The following is a 6,046-nucleotide window of genomic DNA, read 5'->3' on the forward strand; positions in this document are numbered from 1 at the left end:
AACTACATATATAGTGTCACACATATAAATCACCATATATACTAGGGTTGCACATCTCTCTGTGATAAACGATTCGATATGAATCTAGATACACAGGTTACGATTCGATTCAAAAACTATATCCTTTTATTACAGACCGATTCGATACGAATCGATTCCATACAGTGTAAGAGCGATACGATTTGATTCTATGGTTAATATTTGTTGTAGATATTTTATATAATAAAGAAGCCAAGTCTATGAAAGTGATAGTATAATAGTTTCTTTTTAAATATGTAAAAGACTGGCACTGGCAAAAAAAAAAAAAAACAGAACAACAAAATCACATGTCAATGTATTTATTTTTAGACATGGACCAAAAAAAAGTCTGGCTGAATCGTTGGATGGGAACTCCAGAGATAAAAGTAGCACAGAATAGTAACAACAAACTTTGTTCAAGCTTCCCTTCCTTCTTATAAAACCCAAAAATGGTCCACACCTTGGATTTTTGTTTCCCCGATGCGTTGAAAATCTTCCTCGGTGCATTATCACCTTCGGTCAGGCTGACGCTTTCGTTCTCCACCTCCTCCATTTTCCGTGTCGTCCCTTGTTTATCACTCATGCTAATACCAGCTAGGCAGCTACGACGTTTCGCGGGCGGCCTCAGCTTTCGCGTTGTTTTAGGGACCTGGCGCGTGTGTAATGCCGCCAACCGATTCAAAGTCTCGCGATACCCGATCCATGACTCTATAACCAATTCATCTAGGAATTCATTGATAATTCGTATCGATTGAGGAGGCTGCTACCGATGTAGCCGTATCTCTCACTTGTTGAACCGAATATCCGCTCGCATCAGTTTATCGTTCACAACCCTAATATATACACATATATGTGAGATATATTTTAAAATATAGCAAAAATGGCCACTTTCATACAAGTCTCATATAGTTTTCCAGATATACACATATATAATAAATATACAGTACAGGCCAAAAGTTTGGACACACCTTCTCATTCAATGTGTTTCCTTTATTTTCATGACTATTTACATTGTAGATTCTCACTGAAGGCATCAAAACTATGAATGAACACATGTGGAATTATGTACTTAACAGAAAAGTGTGAAATAACTGAAAACATGTCTTATATTCTAGTTTCTTCAAAGTAGCCACCCTTTGCTCTGATTACTGCTTTGCACACTCTTGGCATTCTCTTGATGAGCTTCAAGAGGTAGTCACCTGAAATGGTTTTCCAACAGTCTTGAAGGAGTTCCCAGAGATGCTTAGCACTTGTTGGCCCTTTTGCCTTCACTCTGCGGTCCAGCTCACCCCAAACCATCTCGATTGGGTTCAGGTCCGGTGACTGTGGAGGTCAGGTCATCTGGCGCAGCACTCCATCACTCTCCTTCTTGGTCAAATAGCCCTTACACAGCCTGGAGGTGTGTTTGGGGTCATTGCCCTGTTGAAAAATAAGTGATAGTCCAACTAAATGCAAACCGGATGGGATGGCATGTTGCTGCAGGATGCTGTGGTAGCCATGCTGGTTCAGTATGCCTTCAATTTTGAATAAATCCCCAACAGTGTCACCAGCAAAGCACCCCCACACCATCACACCTCCTCCTCCATGCTTCACGGTGGGAACCAGGCATGTAGAATCCATCCGTTCACCTTTTCTGCGTCGCACAAAGACACGGCGGTTGGAACCAAAGATCTCAAATTCTGACTCATCAGACCAAATCACAGATTTCCACTGGTCTAATGTCCATTCCTTGTGTTGGCCCAAACAAATCTCTTTTGCTTGTTGCCTCTCCTTAGCAGTGGTTTCCTAGCAGCTATTTGACCATGAAGGCCTGATTCGCGCAGTCTCCTCTTAACAGTTGTTCTAGAGATGTGTCTGCTGCTAGAACTCTGTGTGGCATTCATCTGGTCTCTAATCTGAGCTGCTGTTAACTTGCGATTTCTGAAGCTGGTGACTCGGATGAACTTATCCTCAGCAGCAGAGGTGACTCTTGGTCTTCCTTTGCTGGGGCGGTCCTCATGTGAGCCAGTTTCGTTGTAGCACTTGATGGTCTTTGCGACTGCACTTGGGGACACATTCAAAGTTTTCGCAATTTTCCGGACTTACTGACCTTCATTTCCTAAAGTAATGATGGCCACTCGTTTCTCTTTACTTAGCTCATTGGTTCTTGCCATAATATGAATTCTAACAGCTGTCCAATAGGGCTGTCGGCTGTGTATCAACCTGACTTCTGCACAACACAACTGATGGTCCCAACCCCATTAATAAGGCAAGAAATTCCACTAATTAACCCTGACAAGGCACACCTGTGAAATGAAAACCATTTCAGGTGACTACCTCTTGAAGCTCATTGAGAGAACACCAAGGGTTTGCAGCACTATCAAAAAAGCAAAGGGTGGCTACTTTGAGGAATCTAAAATATAAGACCTATTTAAGAGTTAAGAGTTATTTCACATTTTTTTGTTAAGTACATAATTCCATATGTGTTCATTCATAGTTTTGATGCCTTCAGTGAGAATCTACAATGTAAATAGTCATGAAAATAAAGAAAACGCATTGAATGAGAAGGTGTGTCCAAACTTTTGGCCTGCACTGTATGCCTAATGCATAAATGTTAATATATGATTTAATTATATACTGGTACTCATATTAGGGATCCAAATATACTAAAATATGTAATGTACTTAGATGCAACATTTATGTTTATGCCACAATAGATGTATATAACATAAAGATAAAATCTTTGATATTCCTCAAAAAAAGAATCAAATAACTGTCCATCTATAGTTATTGAATGGCATTTCACAATATATTGAACATTATTGAACAGTATTCAAAAGTGGGTTTTTTTTGTTTTTTTTTTCCATTTCTGTTTTTTTTTCTTTTTAATCAAGTGGATTTTTTTGGTTGCTGCCAACTGGAGCTCTGCCATTTTACAATTTAAAGCTGTTCCAATTTGGCCTTGGGTTACCCCCGGGTGCTTTGACGTAACAGCATCTAGGAATGTAGAGAAAAAAGTAATCAGTTACAAAGCAGTCTTTATACTGGTGTGGATTAGCTCATTACCAGTAGCCGCAATGTATATTAGCATGGGTTCTGTAAACTTTGTATGTTAACCAGTACGTTAACCACATTATGTGTGCTAAGATAGACAGACAGACAGACAGATAGATAGATGGATAGATAGGGAGATGCAACTTAACTCAGAAATAATAATCTTCACTCACCCATAATGGCTTTGAGTTTTTATTCATCAAGGCCAAACTGTAGGCACTGGTGCCATTGCTGTGCCTCATGGTGCCATATTGTATTATGAATATCACGTACGTCATCCCACAGCCCATCCACCATGATGGAATCCATAGGAGTATTTCATTGTATGAATGTTTTTTTGTTTTTTTTTATTGTGCGGACCTAGGGCCCTTCTGTTGGTCTGACTGCCACGCCAGAATTCCTGAAAATCCGAGAGAATCGTCACTGCAGCAAAAAGTGTCAGTAGTTTTAACTTCTATTTAAAAACCACACCTAACACACCTAAAACATACCATAAAGTGACTGCTTCTCTAGCGTTATCATTTTCTCTCCCTTTTCGCAGTTCCCGTTTGAGGGAAAGGGGTTTTTGGAGGTGTGAAGAGGTGTTGAATTTTCCGGTCCACTTTATCAATTCTACTCATGATGCTGTCCAGCTTTTCACTGACTTCTTTTACGCAGGAGTAGCAACTGGCACATGTTGAACCAACACTTACACTCAAGGAAGACATAGCAGGAGTGGATTTCATCTTCGGAGACCAAAGAGTTGTAGGTGCCTCCACAGACAGTCTCTGCTCAGAGGTCGGGGACCTCGCACTCAGATGACCCCTGAGAAGAACAAGAGAATGGCTTTGACTGAATGGTCAGAAAAACTGGGACCATGCAATCAACAGATGAGAATATAATATGCAATTTAATGTAATGTTTATAGCTTTGAAAATGGAAGGAAAATGAAAAAAAACCCCAAATGCACAAAAATGGTATTTAAAGTGTTTACCAGCTGTTCCATAGAATCCACCGCTGGGTGTTAACAGTCCGGTGTGTCTTCCTCAACTAGTGGAATGTCATCATGATCTACAAAGATTAAGTTTAAACCAGTAAATTACGTTGACAACGACACCTGGCACTGTAGATTACACTGCTACAAATGATCACTGCATAACAGCATACCTTTTTCAGGATGCAACAGAAGGTCCAGGGATGAGACCATAGGGACCTCAGGATCTGTCCTTCCGAGGGCTGTAAACTCCTGAACCAAATATGTTCTCTTTGCGTGGATCATGATATCCTCCCGTTCCTATGAAAACTTCATTACATTCAGAAAAGTCTCTTAAAGGACCATAATGGCTGTTTAACATGTTTCAGCCTGATGTATAAATGATATTAGACTTGAACATGCAAAATGTCCAGTATGGTCCTTTGTAGTTCTACTGGAACCACATAGATGATTTAAAACTAAATGTTGACACTTACAGTGCACCAGTGACTCTGTGCATGTCAAGCAGGTGTTTTGGACAATCAAGTGGTTTGTTATGGCTGTGGGAGGAAGTGATAACATTGAGAAGCCACAATGATAATGTTAAGATCAGGAATCTCATCATCCAGGTAAGTCTTCCACTCTTCACAACATGAGAGACCCTAAGGTGCTGCTTTAGGTTGGAGTAGAGCTTGAAGCACAGCCCACACAGTTTACCAAACTGTAACAACATATAACATTATATTAACTGTACAATTTAGAAAATATGGTGGTGGGTCATACATATACAACTTTTACCACTCTACCATATGCATCTGAATAAATAAGGCCTCCCTCACTTGAAATCATTTGAGGACAAATGATGGGCCACAGACCCAAGTTTAAGAAACACTATTTACTTACCTTTGCCATGGGCACATGTTCTTCCTCTTGTAAAAAGTCAATGTTCTGCAAGAGAGCATGAAAACTAGAGTTACTTGTTTGTAGTTGTTTGCCTCCACCAACCAGTCAAGTATCAGTTTATATCCATATCTATGCAGACTCATAATATATGTGGTGAAGACTTTGAAGGAATTTAATGAAAAATATTAAGTTCAATTCAATTCAATTCAATTTTATTTGTATAGCGCCAAATCATAATATACATTATCTCAAGGCACTTTACAGGGTAAGGTCAAGACCTTACTTTGTTACAGAGGAAAAACCCAACAGTTCCCACAAAGAGCAAGCGCTTGGCGACAGGGGGGAGGAAAAACTCCCTTTTAACAGGAAGAAACCTCCAACAGAACCGGGCTCAGGGTGGGCGGCCGTCTGCCTCGACCGGTTGGGTTTAGGAGGAGAAAAAAAAGGGGGGGTGGGGGGATGAGAGAGGAGAAAAGAGAGCGAGAGAGACCAGGAACAGCTGTGTAGGTAATGGTGTTATCAATAATAATGACAGGTAACAGTGGTTAATAGTAATGATGAGTAGTGGTGGATCTGGATCCTGCTGCTCCAGGGGCAGAGAGACCTGCAGAATGAGGACAGAGAGAGGGAGAGAGAGGAGAAGCACAAACTACGGGAGAGAAAAAAAAAACAAAGTTAATGGCATAAAGTAGTCGAGAGAGAGAGAGAGAGAGAGAGAGAGAGAGAGAGAGAGAGAGACCAGTGCATCATGGGAATCCCCCAGCAGTCTAGCTCTATAGCAGCATAACTAAGGGATGGGTCAGGACATACCTGAGCCAGCACTAACTATAAGCTTTACTAAACAGGACAGTTTTAAGCCTGATCTTAAAGGTACAGAGGGGGTCTGCCTCCCGAACCCACACTGGGAGCTGGTTCCACAGGAGAGGAGGCTGATAGCTGAAGGCTCTGCCCCCCATTCTACTCTTACAAACTCCAGGAACCACAAGTAGACCTGCATTTAGAGAGCGAAGTGTCCTATTGGGAAAATAGGGAACTATAAGCTCTTTAAGGTACGATGGTGCCTAACCATTAATGGCTTGGTAGGTGAGGAGGAGGATTTTAAATTCTATCCTGGATTTTACGGGGAGCCAATGCAGAGAA

The sequence above is a fragment of the Trachinotus anak genome, unplaced genomic scaffold (genome assembly GCF_046630095.1).
Source record: "Trachinotus anak isolate AG129_WGS33_773 ecotype Australia unplaced genomic scaffold, CSIRO_AGI_Tana_v1 ptg000032l, whole genome shotgun sequence".
Taxonomy (NCBI): Eukaryota; Metazoa; Chordata; class Actinopteri; order Carangiformes; family Carangidae; genus Trachinotus; species Trachinotus anak.